At 36.4% G+C, this 24,227-nt stretch overlaps 2 long non-coding RNA genes across 2 annotated transcripts; one reads left to right on the forward strand and one right to left on the reverse strand.

Annotated features, from left to right (window-relative positions):
• Positions 1 to 1,661: 1,661 nt before the first annotated feature.
• On the reverse strand, positions 1,662 to 19,585 carry LOC125099023 (uncharacterized). Its single transcript, XR_007127008.1, has 3 exons — positions 19,499 to 19,585; positions 6,540 to 6,670; positions 1,662 to 1,708 (listed from the first exon to the last, which is right to left on the reverse strand). It is a non-coding gene; the product is annotated as an uncharacterized LOC125099023 (long non-coding RNA).
• Positions 14,603 to 23,380, forward strand: LOC125099022 (uncharacterized). Its single transcript, XR_007127007.1, has 3 exons — positions 14,603 to 14,673; positions 18,273 to 18,386; positions 23,255 to 23,380. It is a non-coding gene; the product is annotated as an uncharacterized LOC125099022 (long non-coding RNA).
• The last annotated feature ends 847 nt before the right edge of the window (positions 23,381 to 24,227 follow it).

Genomic DNA, 24,227 nt, shown 5'->3' on the forward strand with positions numbered 1-24,227 from the left:
ATTTTGATTTCCCTTATTATGGTACAAAAAAAAAAAAATTGCAGCCTGGCCTTTGTGCAGAGGTTAGGGAAAGGGGAATTTGTTCACAAAAGTGAATGAATGCATGCCGACTATGCTACCTACCAGTCTACAAGCTTGGGAAAACACTACAGTAGCCCCTGAAACACAGAACTTGGTAGTTTCACAGCGTTCCCCATATATAATCCACTTTCACTCCCACTGGTTTCTCTGAGCATGGAACTGCTTTTTTCTGAATGAGGCTCAAATGATGAAGCTTCTGCCCACAATAATGGTAGTGGCAGTGGTGGGGGTGGCTTCTGATCCCTTGAAAGGCACTGAACACCAGAGGCAACCACCATGTGTGTGCAGAGAGTGGAAGATAAAGGATGATCTGGGAAGTTTGTGGGGACATTCAACGAGCATTTGTTGCCAGCTTTCTGAGAACAAAGCTTTCTAGCAGTAAAGCTAATTAAAAAACATACTGTGTTGTTTTTGTCTAAGGCCAAATATTCTTCCATGAAATAACATGAAAATGGCAAGCCTAGCCATTTGTCCCTCTTATCTGACACTTAGGAGAGGCATTCATTGAGTTTCAAAAGCTGGCCTTAATATTGACAGACTGACCAGATTTCATGAATGTTGTCTTATTTGCTCTTCTTCTTGGCAACCCTGTGAGGGAGAAAAAGGAAGTTTATGAAGTTTGGCAAAGCACTGAAATGTGCTTCAAAATTTGTGAAGTTAGTATTTATATCCAGGTTTTATCTGACTCCAATTTTAAGCTGATCCCATAATATCAAACAGAAGCAGCTGGGCATGTTGTAGTATGACTGGGAACACTATGTTCTGATTTCAAATATTTTGTCCCAGCAGGCATTCCCAGGAATCCACACAATGTCTCAGTAGGTAGCAAAGAGATGTTGCAGAAACCTAAGGTGCACATCACTTGGTTCTCTCTACCAAAAGTTGTTTTGGACCACAAAACAACTTTCACCACAGTTCAAAGTGGTTATACTGACCAGCATGACAGCCTTCCTCCTGGAAGGTTTCTGTATGCATAACGACAACACTTGGCGTCCTTAACTCTATGAAACTTACCTTTTACTGCATGTAACTTCCTGATAGTAAAGGTACATCTGAACTTTAATATCATCTAAGCATTTCTCCATGTGTGGAATTTAAAATTCTTATATTCCACACACTGATATCGGGGAAGTTAAATGACTTACACAGCATTTTATAGATATAGCAAGTGACAGAACTGTGACTTGAATTCACATCTTTATGAGTTTCAGCACGACACCACACTGCACATCTCCTGTGGCAACCAGTGTAGTGCTCAGCATGATTACTTGTTCCAGGGATACCAAAATAGTAGAAGTCAAGATAATGAGAAAAAAAAAAACTTGAAAAATGATGAAAACTATCAGACAGTTCAATAAGTAGACCTTGGCTTATAGGTTTTCTGTGATTCTGATTTCATTTCTTTTCTGTGTCTACGTATCTGTAGGGCAATGTTGACTTTAGATAATATAAGTGTGGAAAGCTTCTCTTGAGGAGAAATTAAACTTCAGAAAAATCAAAAGCATGTTGACTCTGTGAGGGAATCTGGACACTGGCTATCATCTAAACCTTCTTATGAGGGCTGAGGGGCAGAGGATTGTTGTGCATTTTCCAGGACAGCAATGTTTCTGGAACTTTGAATGATGACCTGTTGGGGAATGAGGTGAACAGGTTGTGTTTACAGTCTCAATGAAATCATATGAATAATACAGCTAAGCATGTCCAATAAAAGAAAAAGAAAACACATGTCCTAAAAGGTCACATACAAACATGAAATAACCCTGGCCCCAAGACTTGGTCAAGCAGAACACGATGTTCTCCCTGCTTGACCTCTTATCTCTTCTGGATGAGATTTTTTAAAAAATGATTTTATTTATTAATTTGAGAGAGATTGAGAGTTAGAGAGCACAAGCAGTGGGGCTGGGGGAGCAGCAGAGGGAGAGGGAGAAACAGGCTCCTCACTGAACAGGAAACCTGATACAGGGCTCGATCCTAAGACCCTGGAATCATGACTTGAGCTGAAGGTATATGTTTAACCAACTGAGTCACCTAGGCAAACACCTTCTGATGATGATGATGAAATTGTTTTAAACATAATAGTTCAAAGCACTGAAAATGTTCTCTTTGCAATGCTTTTAACTTTTGAATCAAAAGCTGGCATGATTTGTTACCCTTGCCTTTCATTTTATTTGGAATTTAAGATAAATATTTTAATAAAGCAGGAAAAGATAATGACCCTGACATCTCTTCAGTTATGGTATTAATAGATAACTATGATGATCAGAAAATACAGCCCAGGCAAGATTATGAAGAGGATGATGTTTTTCCTGGTGCCTCAGTTATGTGATTCTTTCTGTATGTTGAGAGTATCCCTTACTATTCCTCTCAGATATTCATGGTGAAGAGAGCTCTGGCTATGACACTGTGATTTTCATTAGATATTATTCAGCTAACCTGACTGTATGGTGAGTGAATCTTGGCTGATGCTGACATATAGATAGGCAGCTAACTTAAAGAGAGGCATAGAAAAGTTCCCTGGCTTTGAAGGAACAAGAAAGAGGGTGGTAAAGTCCAGCGATTTATAGTTGACAGGGAATCTGAGTTCCTAAGAAATTTTCATTTCCATGCTTTTGCTTTTGTTTAATTAAATGTGGGTTTCCCTTCTCCAAATAATTTTGGGCAGATGAGAGGAAGGCTGAGACTCTACTATTCAATCAATGGTATTACAAGCCCAATTTGGGAACCAGTGATGTAAATTGCTCTGGAGTGTAGTCTGGTAATATCTATCAAGGTTTAAAGTACACATACCAGTTACACGTGAGTATAGAAAAAAAAAACTAAAGAGATTAAATAGCAACTTCCAATAATACATAATATTCTCACAATTGAGAAAAAGACAACACAACACAGAGATAATGCAAGTCTATGAAGTAGAGAATTCAACAAACAAAACAGGGGAAGGGTTTTCAAAGAATAAGTTGATTAAAATTTGTCTGAAATGAAAAGACTAGATGGATCGATCAAAAGGACCCTTGATATACAAAGACAGATTGATTCAGAATTATAGAAACTGAGACATATTCTCAATAACTTATTGAACTCAAAGGATAAAGAAAGAATTCTTCAGTTGTCTGGTAAAAAAGTAAATATCAACCATGATGGGAGAATATCTAGGTGATTTAATTTCTTTCCCATAGCAACATTTAATGCAGCAATGTCTACAAAGTTCTGAGGGATAAAAAGTGTAATGCAAGTTTATTGTACTCATCCCACTTTTTTTTTTTAAGACTTTTTATTTATTAATTTGACAGAGAGAGCTTGAGCAGGAGCATGGGGGAGAAGCAGAGGAAGAGGGAGAGGCAGACTCCCCACCAAGCAGGGAAGCCTAATGCAGGACTCCAAACCAGGACCCAGCGATCATGACCTGAGCGGAAGGCAGACCCTCAACCACTAAGCCCCCCAGGCACCCATCCCAGTCATTTTCCAAGAATAAAGGCTACACGGAGGCTTTCTCAAAGAAGCAGCATCATATGGCACCTGTAAGTCCCTCTGGTGAAAAAGACAAACAAACCTTGAAATCCAGCCAAACATGAACTATTTCAAAAGATGGAATTTAACATGTAGCAACTATGGTAAAAGACTTTAAAGTATTCAAATCCTTTTAGTAAGTATTTAACCCACTAAAATATAAAAACAAGGTTAACTAGTGAAAGAAATTCTGATAGCAGATCACAATTTGAATGTCATTCATTCATGCAAAGTAAAGATAACACAAGTGTCACAGATGGAAATGTGAGCGGGAGGTGAGGGGCTGAAATGTACTGATGCTAAGCAGTTCCTTTCTCATTAAGAAAGACAATCAAAGATGTCTGAACTGGAAACGTATTTTTTAATGTCGTGGTTGATCTAATATCAGTGTTTTAGATAATAATTTTTTCCTGAAACTTAAAGAGATATTGTAGAGTCACATATATTTTGTATGGAAATCTATTCATCTGAGAAGACTAGTAATTTCTTCTGTGTGGTTTTTTTTTTTCAGTCAAAATCAAATAAAATTTAATTATTCTTAAGGTTTAAGTATATATATATATATTAGATGACCCCATTGTTTTAGTTATTTCTATATTGTTTATGGATCTATGTATTTATATAGCTGTTATTCCACATTTGTGTATGTGTGTGTATATATATATTTATGGATGCACACATGTATGTTTATGTACACACACAGGTACATATATACATACACACATGCATACCCTGACACACATACTCTCTGAGAGAGAGACAGACAGCTATTGGCAGTAACAAATACTAACACTGAAATATTAACACTGAAAAATGCCTGTGACACTAGCCCAGTCACCTGCCTTCCATAAGAAGTGTTTGTTCCTAGGTCTTTTTGGCCAAATACACAGGTTCCCACTGTATACTACTAAATTAGTAGCAGTGTCACTGTTAAGTCCTCTGTCTTTATTGGAAAAACTTTGAACTTATATCAGAAGGTCTTTTAGCTTCATTTGTCTTTACCAAAACCCCTTAACTTTCCCCAGAAACTCTTTGTGACTAACACACTTGACCAAATACCCATAAACTCTAATGATAATGAAGTCTCTCTCTTGTCCCTGGCCTCTCAGGCCACACCTGATTGGTTTAAGGATGAGCATCTACTCAAGCTGGGACAATGCTCCTGTCTACAGAAATTTGGGCATTTTCCCATGCTCTTCTGGTTTGAGTGGCTAGAGCTTTGAATGCAATGTCACAAATTGTGAAGACTCATTTTCCACCATGGCATCTGGAAAGCTGAGAAAAGTGGAGTGCAGGGAGAAAGAAGCAGATGTTATAGTGGAACAGACACCAAAGTGATGGAGCATCTCATTGTGTTCTTGCTTTTCAGTCACCGGATTGTGCACCTCTCTTCTCCTAACAATAAATTCCTCTTTCAAGTTAGCTTCAGACAGTTTCTTCTGTTAAATAATCCAAATTATTATATGAATTTAATTTTTTTAATTGTGCTATGTTAGTCACCATACAGTACATCAATAGTTTTTGATGTCGTGTTCCTTGATTCCATTGTTTGCATATAACACCCAATTCTTAAGAGAGACAAACATATAAGAAACTTCTTATAGCATTTAAGTCAATGTAGTGAGATCTATAATAAAAACACCAGCCACTTCAATTCCTGGTATAATTCAAAATAAAAGTGTTATTTAAGAACTACTTACTTTTTCAACAAATAGTCATTGAGTTTACTATGACCCAACTACTAGTCTAGCTATTTGAACAACAAAAAAAAAAATCATAACTTTCAAGGAACTTCCATTTTGGTGGAAGCATATAGCTTTCCAGTCTCTGGAAAAATATTGAAAAGTAAAATATGAAAATGAAACAAATGGGTTCATTTAGGAGTAACCATTTCAAAGTTTCCTAAAAGATAGAGAACATTTGCATCAAGAAATGAAAACATCTCTCAACGCAATGAGGCAATACTACATATTTTTGAGTTGTAAGATAACCTTGATAAACTAGAACAGTAAAAATATTTTAGACACTTGTATTTCAATGCAGTTACCTAATGAAGGAAATTATGCTTCCAGCTTTCAGCTTTTGATAACACATAGCTAAAGAGAAGCTGTTTAGAAAAATTCATTTTGAGCTAACAAAACCAAAAATGTGTCCAAGAAATATTTGTTGTATGAATGAATGGAAAGTTTCTAATATCAAACAGATCACACCAAAAGTAGGGGAGATATTACCACATTTTCAACCATTCAAACCCTGTCAAAAGGAAGTAGATTCACTTACTAATTCTCTATTCAGCTGTGTCAAATACAAAATTCATATCACTTAAGTTTTCTCAATTAAATATCTTCTTATTTAGAATTCCTAGCTTACTTTTATTCTGCCTATTCATTATGGTTATGCCATTCCTTCATGGATGTCATTCCTCAATTTATTTCTTTGAAGACCATATACATATTTAAAGTCATTTCCAAATTTCATTTGCTATCAGTGTTTTTCCTGAATTTTAATTTTGTTATTAGTATTTCTAGAGGGTTTTCAGTGGCCCAGGCTCTGAGAAAATGGTCCAGTCTTGAATTGGAAGCTCAGGTTCCTTAAGTAAGATGAGTGAGATATAATGAAGCTATAATCTCTGAGAGGATATCCTGGTCCATATCCTGGTTCGATACCCTATTCTCCTACCTCCTTCATTATGTAACTTCCTTAAACTGTATCTAGAGCTCTTTTTAAACAATTTTGGCTCCTGACTCTTGCCATTTTCCTGAATAATAACTCCATTTTGCTTCAGCAGGCTTCCAGATACAGAATCTAACAGGGTTTATGGCTTTAGCCCCCTATGAGATATGTTTATCCTGTGTTTTAGCATAGCTATTTTCTTTAATATTTCTCCTTTCATTTTTTGTCTATCGTTGTTATATGTCTGGAGTAAAAGGAGTATCAGAGAGTGAACTTACCAATAGTAACTTGGTTAGAAGTTCCAAAATATTGTTCTCAATTACTCTTCCAGACTCCAAGCCAGGAGGAATGGGAAATATTATTTTATGCAGTGAGACCATTGCCCTTTAAGTTCTATCATATAGTTGAACTGAAATTAAAAACAAAGATGCTCTGAAATGTCCTCTCACTTGCAATAATGTAACATAAACCATTTTTATGATTAGGCAATTTCTAAGCAGTTGATCTGGTAGAACATCATAGGGTCAGGCCCCTTAAAAGAGTTCTTGGCACCGTCAAGAGAATGATCACTTATTCATACACTGTGGGAGGTGGCAGAATATAGAAATCATGAATTTTAAACTGATTACAAGAAATATGAAGGAACTTGCTCAGTGTCAAAATATTAATTAAAGGTAGAACTGAAATTAAGTTTTAGGTTCCTTGGCTAACAGGTCATTGTTCTTTTCATAATATCATGCAGTTTTATTTATTTATTTTTCTTATATAAATACAATGAATGTTGAGTGTTTAGTGACATAATCTGCAAAGTGTCATATTATCTTCCTGGGTTAGAATTAATGCATGCCATACCAATTTGTTGGTATTGATGCAAATGTATTTTTGTTGAGTTTACTTTTATTATGCCAAAAACTAAAGATAATGTTGATATTTACCTTATTCTTTTATTCAATTAATTTCGATTCAAATATTCATTAGGTGAATTTACCTTTGTGAGATTAAAATATTTCAGAGTATTCTTAAAAATCACAACTTTCTATAGCTGCAAATTGTAACTTTTTAGCCTCAAGTTTTTAGGCTTTTAGAGTTGTATGTCTTTATAAAAACTTGTTCATTCATTTTTTTTTATTTCAAATATTTATTGAGTGCCTATTATATGGCAGATGCTATAGTAGGTATCTGATATATAAAGTGAACAAATATAGACATGTCCCCTGAATTCAAGGAATTGAGACTCTAGTGGGAGAAATAGAAAATAAAAATAATAATTGTAAGATAAATGAAAATTAAAATGATTGCAAGTATTTATGAAGGAATGATATCAGGTCTTATGTGGAAGTAATCAGAGGATTTGACTAAATTGGGAATCCAGGGAAGGATTCTCTGGAGAGAGGGTCTAAAGGTCATGCAGAAGCAAATTATTTGAGGAGAAGGGGGGAAGAACATTCCCAGCAGAGAATAGGATGTGCAAGGTCCTTTGGGAAAAAGGTCCATGGGTCCCTCGGTGAATTAAAATAAGCCAATAAGGTTGGAAAACATTCAGCAAAGAAAAGGTGGCACAAACTGAGGCTAGAATAGACAGGATTAGGTTATGCATGGCTTCACAGGCAGGTTAAGGTATTTGGATTTTATCTTTAGCATAATAGGGAGGGTTTAAAGTGTTCAAAAATCATTCTGGCTGCAGGTGAATATGGGCCATAGGAGAAAGCTGATAGATCAGGTTTAGGCTGCTGTTATACATCAGGTAAGAGAGAACATTAAGCTGGATGAGACAGTGGGAATAGGCATGGAAAGAAGTGAATGAATTAAAAAGGTATTTAGAATATGTGAATGATGAATCACTAAATTCTACTCCTGAAACCAATACTATACTATGTATTAGCCAACTAGAATTTAAATTAAAACTTGAAACAAAAAATACATAAAACGACAATTAAGTAGAGGATTAAAAAAAAATAGTACTTAGAAAAGAAAACTAACAGATTATGAGAAGGATCAGGATGGTTCTTAGTCTCCATCTTGCATATCTGACTACATAATGATGTCCTTTGCAGAAATAGGAACCACAGAAGAGGACTTGGTTTCAAGGAGAAGATCAATTTTTCAGTGGTGTCTTATTAGTTTGGGTGTTTTGAAAATATATGACAAAAAGATGGAGCTAAAATGGCAGAGTAGAAGGACCCTAGGCTTTCCTTTTCCCTTGAACACAGCTAGATAAATATTAAAATCATTCTGGACACCCAAGAAGCTGGTCTGAGGACTGACAGAACAAACTGAACAACTAGAGGGAGAGAAAAGGCCACATTGTGGGAGGAAGGAGGTCTGAAGACATGATTTGGTGGGGGAAGGATAGTGGGTTAGTGGAGGGGAGGGATCCCTGATGATGGAGGGGGGGGAATGAACAGGGGACTGCACAAGAAAAACACTTCCCCAAAGCTATTGACTTGGAAAATAAGAGGGATTGATACCATTAGTGAAGCTCAAAGACAGGAGTTTTAGAAGTCTGTGCCCTGGCTGGTGTTGAGCTCAGTGGTCACTTCAGTGCTCCTGTAGAGAAGGAGGGTAGAAGCCAGGGAGCTGACAGTGTAATCTGAGGATCCCCTAGGAAACGATGGGAGAGATGGCTCGCCTTCTAGGAGTGCATTTGGGAGAGGTGGCATTGCCTCTCAGGACAAAAAGAGTTGGTGGGCACCATTATGCTAGCTTTACTCCAAACTTCAAGCTCCTATGTATTGGTGCAACTGCCCTTCTGGGACAAACCTGCACCAGCACTAGCATGGCAAGATTCTCCCCCAGAGGACCAGTGCAGGTCCGCACTGTGTGAGGTCCCTAAAGTTTGGAATTTAAGAACTCAGCTGGGTTGTCTGGAGTAAGATACAGGTGCACTGTGCTGCCAGATGGGCAAACAGCCCAGACACATACAGGGTGAAGGCAGGGAACTAAGGAATGCCTGAGATGCATGAGGGGAGGTTGTTTGCTCTTTTGGGAGGGCTTCTTGGACGGTACTGGGTGTGAACTCCCTTTTCCAGGGACAAGGGAGAGGGCTGGTGCTATTTTCTCCCCCCACCCCTCAGCATAAAACTGACTTCAATAAGGAGTTAAACTGCTTACATCAAGCCCCACCCCTCTGCAGTCTGCAGGTGCTGCTTTACCAGGGTAAGTGTGCCTGAGAACCAGAGCAGCAGTCACCTCCCCCAGACCAGCACGAACCCCCAAATGCATGAAGTCTACTGAGTATAGAGTGTTGCAACACTTCAGCTGCAGTGGAGGTAGCATCAGGTTTCTTCTAACAATCAGATCTGAGCACACCTAGTTAAAACTCACCACATTCTGGCTAAGGTCCAAACGCTGCCCACTGCAGGCAAGAGGAAACTCTGCAGAGAACTGATCTGAGGAAAAGCAGCCAGACACAGCAGCAGAGTGCACACAGCACATACCAGAAACACTTCTTGAAGCACCAGGCCCTGGACAGTGTATGACCTCTTCTTAATAAAGCCATATTCCCAGGAGCAAGAAACATAACAGGCTTTCCTAACACACAGAAGACAGACCTAAACAAAAATGCCAAAATAGAAGAATTCATCCCAAAAGAAAAAAACAAGAAAAGGTCATGGCCAGGGATCTAACTGAAACAGAAATAAGTAATACTCCTGACCCAGAATTTAAAATAACAATCATAAGAATACTAGCTAGGCTTAAGAAAAGCATAGAAGACACCAGTGGGTTCCTTGGGAGTGCAAAGATTTAAAAAAAACCTAAAAATTAGGATGAAATAAAAAAATGCTATAACTGAGATGTGAAACCAACTGGATGTAATGACCACAAGATGGAAGAAATGGAAGAATGAATAAGTGATATGGAAGATTAAAATTAGGGAGGGGTGCTTGGGTGGCTCAGTTGGTTAACATCTGATTCCTGATTTTGTTTCAGGTCATAATGTCAGGGTTATGAAATTGAGCCATGTGTTGGGCTCTACACTGAGCAAGAAGTCTGCTTAAGATACCTCTCTCCCTCTCTATCAGCTCCTCCCCTGGCTCACATGTGTTTTCTCTCTCTCTCAAAAAAAGGGAGAGATAATAAAATTATAGAAAATAATGAAGTTGAAAAAAGGAAGGAAAGAAAAATATTAGATCACAAAAGTAGACTTAAGAAACTCAGTGACTGCATAAAGTGTAATAACATTCATATCATAGGCATCCTTTTTTTTTTTTATCATAGGCATCCTGAAGAAGAGGGGAAATAGGGACAGAAGCTTTATTTGAAGAAATTATAGCTGAAAACTTCCCTAATCTGAGGAAAGAAACAGACGTCTACATCCAGGAGGCACAGAGAACTCCCATCAAAATCAACAAAAACAGGCCAACACCAACACATATCCGAGATCAGACGAGATCGGGCGCGTTCAGGGTGGTATGGCCGTAGACCACCAACACATATCATAATAAAATTTGCAAAATATAGAAATAAGGAAAAAAATCTTCAAAGCAGTAAGATAAAAGAAATTCCTAATACACAAGGGAAGACAAACAAGGTTAGCAGCAGACCTCTCCATAGAAAATTGGTAGGCCAGAAGAAAGTGTCATGATATATTCAATGTGATGAATGGGAAAAATATGCAACCAAGAATACATTATCCAGCAATGCTGTCATTCAGATTAGAAGGACAGAAAAAGTTTCCCAGACAAACAAAAACTAAAGGAATTTTTTCCTTTAGTTTTCCTTTCTCTGCAAGAAATATTAAAGGGGATTCTTTCAGTGGGAAAGAGAAAGCAAAAGCAACAAAGACTAGAAAGGAACAGAGAAAATCTCCAGAAACAACTTAACAAGTAATACAATGGCACTAAATTCATATCTATCAATCAAAACTCTGAATGTAAATGGACTAAATGCTTCCATCAAAAAACAGAGGGTGTCAGAATGGATAAAAAAACAAGACCAATCTATATGCTGCCTACAAGAGACTAATTTAGACATAAAGACACATGGAGATTGAAAATGAGGGGATAGCGAACCATTTATTATGCTAATGAACATCCAAAAAAGCTGGAGTAGCCATACTTATATCAGACAAACTAGATTTTATTTATTTATTTATTTATTTATTTTGACAAACTAGATTTTAAACAAAAGACTGCAACGAGAGATGACAAAGGACATTATATCATAATAAAGGGGTCTATCCAACAAGAAGTTACAACAATACAACAAATGAAACTACAACAAATATTTATGCCCCCAACTTGGGAGCATCCAAATATATAAAACAGTTAATAACAAACATAAAGGAATTCACTGATAATAATACAATAATAGTAGGAGGTCTTTACACCCCACTTACAGCAATGGATAGATCATTTAAGCAGAAGATCAACAAGGAGGAGTGCCTAGGTGGCTCAGTCCTTAAGCGTCTGCTTTCAGCTCAGGTCATTATCCCAGGGTCCTGGGATCGAGCCCTGCATTGGGCTCCCTGCTTGGTGGGGATCCTGCTTCTGCCTCTTCCACTCCCCCTTCTTGTGTTCCCTCTCTTGCTGTATCTTTCTCTGTCAAATAAATAAATAAAATCTTAAAAAAAAAAGGAAATCAACAAGGGAACAATGGCTTTGAATGACACACTGGACTACATAGACTTAACAGATACATTCAGAATATTTCATTCTAAAGCAGCAGAATAGACATTCTTTTTGAGTGCATATGGAACAAAATCTAGGAAAGGTCACATACTGGGCCACAAATCAGGCCTCAACAAATACAAAAAGACTGATCATACAATGCATATTTTCATATCACAATGCCATGAAACTTGAAGTTAACCACAAGAAAAAATTTGGAAAGACCACACAAAAAAGTAGCTTAAAGAACAACCTACTAAAGAATGAATGGGTCAATCAGGAAATTAAAGAAGAAATAAACAATACACGGAAGCAAAGGATAATGAAACTGTGATGGTCCAAAATACTCAGGATGCAGCAAAAGTGTCATTAAGAAGGAAGTAGATAGCATCATTGGCCTACCTCAAGAAGCAAGAAAAATCTCAAATACACAACCTAAACTTAGCCTCAAGGAGCTAGAAAAAGAACAAAAAACGAAGAAAAAAGTCAGCAGAAGAAGGGAAATAATAAAGATCAGAGCAGAAATAAATGATATAGGAACAAATAAAAAACAGTAGATCAATGAAACCAGGAGCTAGTTCTTTGAGAGAATTAATAAATTTGATAACCCCACAGTAAGACTTATCAAAAAGAAAAGAGAAAGGACCCAAATAAAATCATGAATGAAAGAGAAAAAAACCACAACAAACACCACAGAAATACAAACACTTATAAGAGAATATTATGAAAAATTATATGCCAACAAATTGGGAAAGCTAGTAGAAATGGGCAAGTTCCTAAAAACATATAAACTATGAAAACTGAAACAGGAAGAAATAGAAAACTTGAACAGACAGATAACCAGCAAAGAAATTATATCAGTAGTCAAAAATCTCCCAATAAACAGAAGTCCAGGGCCAGATGGTTTCTCTTTGGTAGAATTCCCAAACATTTAAAGAATTAATACCTATGCTTCTGAAACTGTTCCAAAAAACAGAATGGAAGGAAAACTTTCAATTTCATTCTATAAAGCCAGCATTACCTTGATTCTAAAACCAGACAAAGACCCCATTAATAAGGAGAATTATAGGTCAATATCTCTTATGAACATGGATGAAAAATTTTTCAATAAAATACTAGCAAATTGAATCCAACAGTACATTAAAAAGAATCATCCACCACAATCAGGTGGGATTTATTCCTGGGCTGCAAGGGTGGTTCAGTATTCACAAATCAATCAACATGATAACCACATTAATGAAAGAAAGGATAAGAACCTTATGATATTCTCAATAGATGCAGAAAAAGCATTTGACAAAGTACAGCATCCACTCTTGACAAAAACCCTCAACGAAGTACAGACAGAGGGAACATACCTCAACATCATAAGGGTCATGTACAAAAGACACACAACTAGCATCATCCTCGATGTGGAAAAACTGAGAGCTTTTCCACTGTGATCACGAACAAGACAGGGATGTCCACTCTTACCATTGTTATTTAATTTAGTACTGGAAGTCCCAGCCTCAGCAATCAGACAACAAAAAGAAGTAAAATGCATCCTAATTAGCAAGGAGGAAGCCAAACTTTCACTGTTTGCAGAGAACATGATACTCTATGTACAAAACCTGAAAGACTCAACTAAAAAATTGTTAGAAATGATACATAAATTCAGTAAAGTGACAGGATGCAAAAATCAATGTACAGAAATCTGTTGTATTTCTGGACACCATTAATGAAGCAGGAGAAAGAAAAATCAAGGAATCAATCCCATTTATAATTGCACCAAAAACCCTAAGATACCCAGGAATAAACCTAACCAAAGAGGTAAAAGATCTATACTCTGAACACTATAAAACACTTATGGAAGAAATTGAAGATGACATAAAAAAATGGAAAAACATTCCATGCTCATGTATTGGAAGAATAAATATTGTTAAAATGTCTATAGTACCCAAAGAAATCTACACATTTAATGCAAACCCTATCAAATGTCACCAGCATTTTTCACAGAGCTATAACAAACAACCCTAAAATTTGTATGGAACCACGAAAACCCTGAGTAGCCAAAGCAATCCTGAAAAAGAAAAAGAAAAGCAAGAGGCATCATGATTTCAGACTTCATATTATATTACAAAGCTGTAGTCACCAAGACAGTATGGTACTGGCACAAAAATAGACACATAGATCAATGGAACACAGTAGAAAACCCAGAAATGGACCCAAAACTATGGGGTCAACTAATCTTTGACACGGCATGAAGGAATATTCAATGGGAAAAAGAGTCTTTCAAAAAATGGTACCAGGAAAACTGGTCAGCAGCATGCGAAAGAATGAAACTGGACCACTTTCTTACAACATGCCTAAAATAAATTCAAAATGGATGAAAGACCTAAATATGAGACAGGAAACCATCAAAATCCAAGAAAAGAACACAGGCAATACTTCTTGACTTCGACCATACAAGTTCTTACTAGATGTGTCTTCAGAGGCCAGGGAAATAAAAGTAAAAATAAACTATTGGGACTTCATCAAATAAAAGTTTTTGTACAGCAAAGAAAACAATAAACAGAACCAAAAGGCAACCTTCAGAAGTGGAAAAGATATTTACAAATGACATATACAATGAAGTGCTAGTATCCAAAATCTATAAAGAATTCACCAACTCAACACCCAAAACCCAAATAATCCAGTTAAGAAATGGGCAGAAGACATGCATGGACATGTTTCAGAGAAGACATCCAGATGGCTAGCAGAGCATTACTGTTCTCTTCAATCATGGATCCTCCATGCATACAGAATGCCTGCAAACAGTAAACATACAGTATGTATTTACTGAATAGATGACTTAATGTCCATCATCTACATGAGAAAACTGGGCCACTTAGAGGTTAAGTTCTTGGCTAAATTTGTAGCAGTTAGGAGGAATGTTAGACCTTCTGAGTCCAAGTTTAGTGCTCTTTCCATTTTAGACTTGCAAGGATCTTAGAGATAAAACTAATTTATAATAGATCTATTGATTGGGTGTTTTGTAGTTAATTTTCTAGAGAAAATATTTCTGTAATGCTTAAAAGAATGGCATTTGAAAGCAAAGCCCACCAACTATTCTGTCTTTTAAAACCTCACATTATCCAGATAATTAAATTGTGGCCACGCTTAAGAGACAAACAGGAAGTTAGTCATTGCTTTGTGAAGTATGAGGACTATCAAGCAGATGCATTTTAAATTAGATTCTAGTAAAATTCCTTACAAGTAGCCAGCAAACCCAATACAGGTGAAGTAATAATTAAGGAATAACAACTAACATAATAATACTTCTTAGATATTTTCTACAAAGTCCACTTATTCCTGGATGGTATGAAATGAACACAATATATATTTTTTCTATTATGACTATAAAACAGTAACAGAGGAGGGAGAAGAAAGAGAGATGGGAATAGGATATTTTAGATCCCGTCTTGGATCCACATTCAGCCCCAAATTATCAAACAGTCAAATATTAATCTATAAAAATCTTATGGTACGTCATGTATTCTGCCTTGAATAATATTATTGAGCCAAATACCCATTGGTCTGGGTCCATATTTTAAAGGGTAATTAAATTAAACTTATTAAAATAATTTATCTATGTTACTTAATTACATTTCAGGAACTACTGGATAAATGTAGTATGTGCTACTACAAGGCATATAACTCCAAACAGCATTTTCTTTCCCCAATCCTCCCCATTTCTGATTACAGTTTCTCTCCAAAATTCATTTTCAAAGCAGTTAACTATTCCCTTTGATGTTTAACCTCATATTTAAAATATTATACCTCATTAATATGGTGGTTTTTAAAATGTTACAAATTATATAAATTATCTTTCAGCCTTGGTGTTGCTTTTAAGAGTTCTAATATCATTCTCATTTCAGTCCTTTGCATTTGACTTTTAATTCTGACTTGTTTCTGGAAACACTCGGAATTTTTTTTTTTAATTTTATTTTTTATAAACATATATTTTTATCCCCAGGGGTACAGGTCTGCGAATCGCCAGGTTTACACACTTCACAGCACTCACCATAGCACATACCCTCCCCAATATCCATAACCCCACCCCCCCTCTCCCAACCCCCCTCCCCCCCTCAACCCTCAGTTTGTTTTGTGAGATTAAGAGTCACTTATGGTTTGTCTCCCTCCCAATCCCATCTTGTTACATTTATTCTTCTCCTACCCCCTTAACCCCCCATGTTGCATCTCCTCTCCCTCATATCAGGGAGATCATATGATAGTTGTCTTTCTCTGATTGACTTATTTCGCTAAGCATGATACCCTCTAGTTCCATCCACATCGTCACAAATGGCAAGATTTCATTTCTTTTGATGGCTGCATAGTATTCCATTGTGTATATATACCACATCTTCTTTATCCATTCGTCTGTTGATGGACATCTAGGTTCTTTCCATAGTTTGGCTATTGTAGACATTGCTGCTATAAACATTTGGGTGCACATGCCCCTTCGGATCACTACGTTTGTATCTTTAGGGTAAATACCCAGCAGTGCAATTGCTGGGTCATAGGGTAGTTCTATTTTCAACATTTTGAGGAACCTCCATGCTGTTTTCCAGAGTGGTTGCACCAGCTTGCATTCCCACCAACAGTGTAGGAGGGTTCCCCTTTCTCTGCATCCTCGCCAGCATCTGTCATTTCCTGACTTGTTCATTTTAGCCCTTCTGACTGGTGTGAGGTGATATCTCATTGTGGTTTTGATTTGTATTTCCCTAATGCCGAGTGATAACTTTTACCGTTTTCTTTTTTTAACACTCGGAATTTTTGAAGGCATTCTACTTTAAATAGAAATTAGCTTTCTATAATGAAAGGCAAGGAATTAGCTTTAACATATGCATCTCAAAAGTATTCTCCTCCACCTTCATCATTTTGCTGATACAGTTTCATACATATATATATGTGTATACATATATAAGTCTATATAAATTCCTTTCTTGAAAAAAATTGTTATCTGGAGTTAATAATTTCTATTTCTTCTCCTTCACCTCCTCCTCCTTCTTCTTCCCCTTCTTTTTCTTTCTTTTTGTATCCTTTTCCACTTTCTCCTCCTCCTTCTTCTTTAGCTTGCTTATGGATCCCCATTTTGCCCACAAACAATCTACAAATCAAATTACATCAGGTAATATCTATTTTATACTTTATCTTGGGAACAGCCTAGTTCCAGTGGTTGTGCTCTTGTGCTCCTACACTCAGCCATGAGAAGACCATATCCCACAAAGATGCGCCAGATAAGAACATAGTCGCATATGTGCAGGAGACCTATCCTAACCCACAGTCCGGATCCAAACCCAATCAAAGAATATGAAAGCTACAAACACACAGAGACAAAAGATAATAGTTGAGAGAGAGAGAGAGAAGAAAAAAGAAAAAAACAGACAAGGTAGCTTAAATTTCCACAAATTCTGGAAAGATGGACAGTTTGTGCTGCCTTTTGTTGAAGAGCCATTTCATTCATCATTTTATGTAGGATAATTAAAGTACATGGACTTTCAAAAAAATTGTATGAAAGAGGGTGTGTGCCTGTGTGTGTGTGTGGGCATGAACATGCATGTGCTGGGTCCCCAAAGAAGTGGAATGTAATGGAAAGCTTTATTTTATTTTATTTTTTTGTTGGACTTAGAATGCCATAATTCAGTAAATAATTGTTGCATCACCATAATAAAACCCACAGAGAATTAGGAGTTGCATCCTTATACGTTACTTCTTTTCCAATGAAACCTTATTTGAGAATGTTTTTCTAAATTTCTCTGAGACACTAGATGTCTATACAAAGTCAAGGCACTGTTAAAGTGCATATTATATATGATGTAACAAATGAGGCAATTAATTTGGATTTGTTTCCACAGAATAAGCTATTTGATATTTCTGTACTCTTTATGGCAGATTAGTTTTGATTATGGTAGATTATTATATTCTTTCTGAGTCATTAAAAGCTATTACCGACATGTACCAAACTGTGTTTTAAAGCATTGTCATTATGTTTTAAATGTATAATTTGTAGATAAAAGTAAAAGCATGAAGCTTGTCAAATATCTTTTATTTCATATTTCAAAAAATTAAGATAATCCCTCACTTCAACGTTGAATTATTTTAAGTAGAGAAGTCAGTGGAAAAAATGAGATTTAAAAAAGGAAATGTTATCTCAATATTTGCAGGGAAATGGTGGTGAAGTTTACTAGTGCTTTTCATATCTGATTTTTCTCTCCTTCCAGACAACACAGGAAAAAAGTACTTCCCAGACCCCTTTGCAGGTAGGCAGGGTCATGTGACTAGTTCTAGCCAGTGAGATGCAAATGAAATCCATGCATCGTATTTCCAGCTGAAGCTTTTAAGAACAAGTATGCCACTTCCATAATCTCTCTTTCTCTCTGACAGTGACCATGGAGGCAATTAATCGAAATGGCAGCACTCAACAAATAAATAGTCTGAGTGACTACACGGAGAAAAGCAGCTCTGGAAAGACATTTGACTGACATCAGACTTGTGCATGTGAGAGACAGATTTTATTGTTTAAGACTCTTTTGCTATAACTAGTGACTAAAACAGGCATGTCTTATACAAAATCTGTTTATAAATTTTAACTTTTTTTAGATTTTATTTATTTATTTGTCAGAGAGAGAGAGAGAGAGCACAAGCAGGCAGAGTGGCAGGCAGAGGCAGAGAGAAGCAGGCTCCCCACTGAGCAAGGAGCCTGTTGCAGGACTTGATCCCAGGACCCTAGGATTGTGACCTGAGCTGAAGGCAGCCACTTAACCAACTGAGGCACCCAGGTGTCCCTAACTTTTTAAATGGAAACATACTTTATTAGGACAGAGATACTATTTGAAAGTACTCCAAGGTAAATATTCCTTTAATCAAACAATTGTTTAAGTACAAATAAATAAAACCACTTAATTTACATGGTTTTCAACTGATTAATCAGATCATAAAGTTATATGATTAGAACATTAAGAGGTTATGGGTGTGAATGTTAGTCTTCATTGTTCGGTAAAGACTTGTGCATGAGGAGAAAGGCAAATAACTTATATGTAGTCAGATATTTTGAGCCATTATATTAGGTCACACACGTGAGAACAATTTGTAAGCTGAAAAGTATAAAATATAAAGAAATCAGTGGAATCGTTATTATTACCATTAAAATCTTGCTTTATTGAGAGTCTCAGGGATGGCTGTACACTTAGGAGCGGGTCTACATATATTACTCTGCTAGATGATATAATAAGCTAGTAATTCAGTCTATCAACTAAAGTTGTTTGTACTACCTGGTACTGAGCAACCTACTTAACTGACTTGCATGTTAATTGACAGTTCATTATCTTGACTGATATAGTAAGTTGTTTTGATTTCATGTAGACATTCTTAGACAGTTACAAATTATTATCTAAGAAGCTCATGCTCCAAACACAAAGTCAAGGTCACCAAAGGCACTACAGAGACTGGCAGTGACTCTGCTCAGAAGTATGGGTCGTCTGTGTGTTTGTGCGTGCGTGTGTGTGCTCATGAGTATGTGTTCACAGTTTTTCATATTACATATTTTAGATATCTTGGTATTATTCTAATCTGACTACTTGACAGCAACTTCAAGACCTTAAGCAACTTACCAAATTTTGTAGAAGTAGAGTGTGCTAAATGTAGGGCATTGACTCTGACCTTCTGTGTTCAAAGCCAGCACCCTGTCCATCAGAACACAGCTTCTGTTAGAGAAAAAGAACCAAAAATCTCAATATTATAAGGTATTTTTAAAAACATGTTATATTTTACTCTCTGACTTATCTGGAATTATTATCATGCTTAATGTGTGAAAGAAACCTAAATTCATATTTTCTATACTATAATCCAATAGTCTCAATCCTGTTAATACCTTACTTTCCTGTCTTTCTAAATTTCTATCCTCATTTTCAAGCAGATAGAAAGGAAAATTAATTATGAGCATTCACTAGTAAATGTTACTATAATGGAGTGCTAACAGAAGGATCAGAGTTCCTTGTACTTTTTTCCCTGTCTATTCATATGTCCTTAATATCATCCTTGTCCTGAAATTTTTGCTGTTGTAGAACTGTATTTATCTCCACAATCTGTTTTTAAAAATTTGTAATAAATTTCTCAAATCTTAAAGAAGCGGCTTAGAAACATGGATTTTAGACATGAGATATTGATTTGAATGCCAGTTTTACCACTAATTAGCTGAGTGAACTTGGGGATGTTTCTTAACCAAGCTGATTCCCAGTTTCCTCATTTATATGGTGGAGTTAAATGCTTCATAAATAGCAAGAATTAATCAATAAAATGTACATAAAGCAGATCAATTAATAAAGATGAAAATTATGTTGGTTACTTTCAGAGGCCTTAAAATCCACTTTTGGAAGGTGGCTTATTTCCGGCAAAGACTAAAGGTAATACCAAGTAATGCATATCAAGGACCATGGAATTAAATAAACCTAGGTTTAAATGCTGTCTCTATCACTTACAGTTCAATATTTTCATCTGTAAATTATGATCATTATAGATGAACCTTATGAAGTTGCAAAGAAGATTAAATGAAGTAACTTATAAAAAATACCTTGTGGTTCCTATTGGTGCTCTGGAATTGAGCTGGTTTTCTCAGGAGAAAGGGATCAGGAAAAAAGAGAACTCTCTGGGAAGAAGGCAAGTGGAGGTAGGACAGGAAAAGACTTGAATAGCAATGAGAGCCTAAAAGATCAGGGACTACACCATTCACTTTGCTCTGCATCACTGGTCTATGACCCCATACTTGACACACAACACCCAACCAACACATATGTGAGAAATAAATGAATACAACAAGTGTCCTTCTAGACATTGCATAAAATGTGAAATCAGAAGCATGAAAATGATGAAATATGTTTTGAAATATACTCAAAGTCAAAAGCACTCACCAAAATGCATTTATGTAGAAAAGGCAGAGCTTCTTGAAAGGAATAAAATATTAGCATTTTGGAAAAGAAAAAAAAAAGTAAAATAATTATTTGTTCTTCCAAAAAACTATTTCTTTCTTTCAGAGATGTTTTCTTCATTGACATCAACTGGTAATCAAGAAAAACAATGCACTGGGCTGGCTTTGTAGATACTTGTTATACCAGTTGGGCACCATAACTGCATTGTAATTCCATTGTTGGAAACACCTACAGACAATGTCTCCTTTGTAAGATAGTTAAGGACTTGGTTGCTTAGATAATGAATCATCTAAATAGAAATGGCAAACAATTCAAAAGAAAGAGAATCTGTACTCTATTTCAGAGTAAAATCATCATCACCCACCCCCCCCCACCAACTTCCCATGTATATGTGAAAATCTCTCTGCATCAGCCAATAACAAGTTTAATACTCGTTCAGACTCTTCACTTTCCCCACACAGGTCTATTTCATCCTGAATTCAAGGACTAGAATACATATCTAAAGACATAGAGAATTAAATTGCAATGTATTCTACTACCTTAGCTCTGATTGCTGGAGTTTTAAGGCTATCAAAGAACAGTAATAATCACAATTAATATTTATTGAAATCCTAAAATAGCATTATGCATATGTGTATGTGTATGTGTTGTATGGATACTATTTTGATCCTTACAATTCCACCAACTAGTTAAAACAAATGTTATTTTCCCATTTATAGAAGAAGAAGTAAGATCACAATGTTTTGGTGAGTTTCTCAAGACTAGTCATGCATTGAGTGTGGACCCAGAATTTGAACCCCAGCTATAGAGTCCACCTGCTTTCTACTAAAGGCTGCCAACATAAGGGTCTAAAATAATAAAGACTTTAAAAGCCACAAAATTAATTAGCATTTCTTCTCAAATAGACATAAGGGTATAAAATAGACATAAAACATGTGAAAGTGCCTGTCTCATTGGCCAGAATGCCATGGTGAGGCCAGAATTATTCATAAACTCTGAGCCTGCGGTCTAGTCAGCAGAAGCTATCAAGAAATGGTGAACAGGTTGACCAGACAAGGACAGTGATTCAGATGTCAGTAGGTGGGCATTGGGAAGAGAGCATTATGATCACCAAGGCTTCCCATCAAATAACCCAGAAAAAGACCTGTTACTAACATTTATCTGGATCTCAGTTCAAAGTCATTGTCCACTGCCACTCTAGAGAAACTCAACAGAAGCACTTAATTATCTAATCTCCATTTAAAATATTAAAAACACCCTTAATTTTAGAAAAGTGCCCAAGCCACACACTGTTTTCTCACTAATTCCTAGTCACACTGAATATTTAAATATAAAATTAAATCTTCCCTGATCTGATTCTCTCATTTACAGTCAGTCCTGAAATAAGGAATATGTGGATGGAAAACTCTAGGTCTGCCACATACCTGGGCTTCGAATTAAGTCAACTTGCCCATACTCCAAAATCTCTTTGTTGTCAAAAACATGTGGGATCCAGGGATAGACCATGGCACCCATGTTGCCCCCACCTCTCCCCTCATCATTGTATCAGTTGGCATATAATAACTTATCCCTAAACTTAATGGCTCGACACAGCTGTTTATTAACTTATAATTCTGCAGATCAACAACTGGGTTTGGATTAGTGAATGGTGATCTGCTGGCCTCACTTGGCCTTACTCATGTATCTGCATTTAGTTGACAGTGTTGGCCTCATTTACATTTACAGTCTGGCTATTTCATGGCTGCAAGCTAGCTTACCATTGAATGGATACCTAAATTCTCTTCCTTTCATTCTCCAGCAGGCTATCTTCTGTGGTTATCTTAGGGTTCCAGATACAGCAAAAGAACAAGATCTAATGCACGGAAATTTTTAAAGGCTCTTCTTGTGTCATAATCCAAAGCAGTAAGCCACACAGCCAGCTCAGATTCAAGATGTGGGTACACACAACTTATCTCATGATGGTAAAATCTGCAAGGTCATATTGTAAGAATGTAGATGCAGGGACAGAATTAATGGCTCTTTTTACATTCTTCCACAGCCAGTCCTCTGGTCACACTGGTCCTGATGTTAATATTATCCCCACTTGCAAAATATACTCATCTCTATCTAGGACACTTAAAAGACTTATTCCATTAAGGCAATAGGTTCAAAGGTCAATAATCTGATTTGGTAACTTTCTACATATCCAAATGCAGTTTCTTAGGGAGGTATATAGAAAGTGATATTACAGCCTAAATGCCTGGTGGTCACCCTCTATTGAGTTAAGAAGAATGTACCCAGTCTACTTTATTACGGGTTAAAGGTTGTGCTTTCTCCACCATTACAGAATCATTCACGCAGAATCATTTTAGTCAGACCAATTGCCTGCCAACTAGAATGACTGAGACTGACTGATCTGAGCAGAAATTATGGTCTATAATGTTTTTTCTGCTTCATGTGCAGAAACAGCCTCCAGCTGGATCTGGCTGAGCCAGACTAAATTGCATTTGATTCATTGACTTTGCTGCAATTGGTCTGTATAACAGTATGGCAGGGACCCAACATTACAATCCTTTTGTTCACGGCACTAAAATGGTGAGTAGTACGTTAGACAAAACGAATCTTTTGGTACCATTTTTATTTGCTCAAATAAAAATTACAGGACTTTGAAATCTTAGAAATGCCGTTTTTTGTGTACTTGCATGCACACACACACATGCATCAAGGGATTTTAACACTTTCTACACATGTTGAATCATAGCACCGTCTTTAGAGAATGTTATCTCTAAAGTCTATTTTGTTCATTAGTTTATAATAGTAGTATATTAAATGGTGCGATTATTATATGTCATATATTGTGCTACAAGCTTTCAAATCATTAGTTCTTTTGATCTCATCAAAGTCAGTACTATTATCATCATCCTCATTAATAGCTGATGGCACTGGCGATTGGGGAGGTTAAGTATCCTACTTAAAGTAACATAATGACATTGCCCCTTATTGGTTCCTCTCTCCCTCTCTCCCTCTCTCCCTACCTCCCTTCCTTCCTTCCTTCTTCCCTCTCTCTCTCTCTCTCTCTCTTCCTTCTTAATTCAACTGGCATTTTTGAGTATCTATTCTTTATTTAAACTTAAAGGGAAAGAAACATACATTGCAGGCTCTGGAAAAACGTATAGACAACGGAGGAAAATAATTATGTAAATAACATTTAACAAATGTTATCAAAACATGGTGAATCCTCTAATAGATTAGAATAATATGTAAGGTGTTAGAGGATTAGAACAATAAATGTCTATGATGTTAGGTTTAGTGTCAGCTCTGTTTACCACCTTAATCCTAGACTGAGAGCACTACTTTGAACCTCTCAGGCATTCAAGAAAACAAAAACAAAAACAAAAAAACTTGTTGATTGAATCACTGAAAACAGTCTCACCAA

Source organism: Lutra lutra, chromosome 4 (assembly GCF_902655055.1).
Source record: "Lutra lutra chromosome 4, mLutLut1.2, whole genome shotgun sequence".
Classification (NCBI taxonomy): Eukaryota; Metazoa; Chordata; class Mammalia; order Carnivora; family Mustelidae; genus Lutra; species Lutra lutra.